This window comes from Choloepus didactylus, chromosome 2 (genome assembly GCF_015220235.1).
Source record: "Choloepus didactylus isolate mChoDid1 chromosome 2, mChoDid1.pri, whole genome shotgun sequence".
Lineage (NCBI taxonomy): Eukaryota > Metazoa > Chordata > Mammalia > Pilosa > Megalonychidae > Choloepus > Choloepus didactylus.
Window position 1 is genome coordinate 134622365 of NC_051308.1, and position 920 is coordinate 134623284.

Consider the following 920-nt stretch of genomic DNA (forward strand, 5'->3'; position numbering starts at 1 on the left):
GGTAGAAATTGGCAGAATGGATATAAAACATGACCCAACTATAAGCTGCCTAAAAGAGATGCACCTTAAATTCAAGACATAAGTAGGCTGAAAGTGAAAGGAATGAAAAGATATACCATACAAGTTGTTCTAGTTTGCTAATGCTGCTGGAATGCAAAACACCAGATATGGATTGGCTTTTATAAAGGGAGTTTAGGGAGGCGGGGCAAGATGGCAGACTGGTGAGCTGTAAGTTTTAGTTACTCCTCCAGGAAAGTAGGTAAAAAGCCAGGAACTGCGTGGACTGGACACCACAGAGCAATCTGACTTTGGGCATACTTCATACAACACTCATGAAAATGTTGAACTGCTGAGATCAGCGAAATCTAAGCCCAATACAGAAAGCTTCAAAGAATTGCAGTTTGGGCACGTCAAGTCAAGAGCAGAACTAAGAGAGCTCTGAGACAAAAGGCAATAATCCAGTGGCTGAGAAAATTCACTAAACACCACAACTTCCCAAGAAAAGGGGGGTGTCTGCTCACAGCCACCATCCTGGTGGACAGGAAACACTCCTGCCCATCGCCAGCCCCATAGCCCAGAGCTGCCCCAGACAACCCAGTGTGACGGAAGTGCTTCAAATAACAGGCACACACCACAAAACTGGGCGTGAACATTAGCCTTCCCTGCAACCTCAGCTGATTGTCCCAGAGCTGGGAAGGTGGAGCAGTGTGAATTAACAAAGCCCCATTCAGCCATCATTTCAGCAGACTGGGAGCCTCCCCACACAGCCCAGAAGCCCAGAACTGCCCTGGGGGGACGGCACTCATCTGTGACATAGCACAGTCATCCCTCAACAGAGGACCCGGGGTGCACAGCCTGGAAGAGGGGCCCACTTGCAAGTCTCAGGAGCCATACGCCAATACCAAGGACTTGTGGGTCAG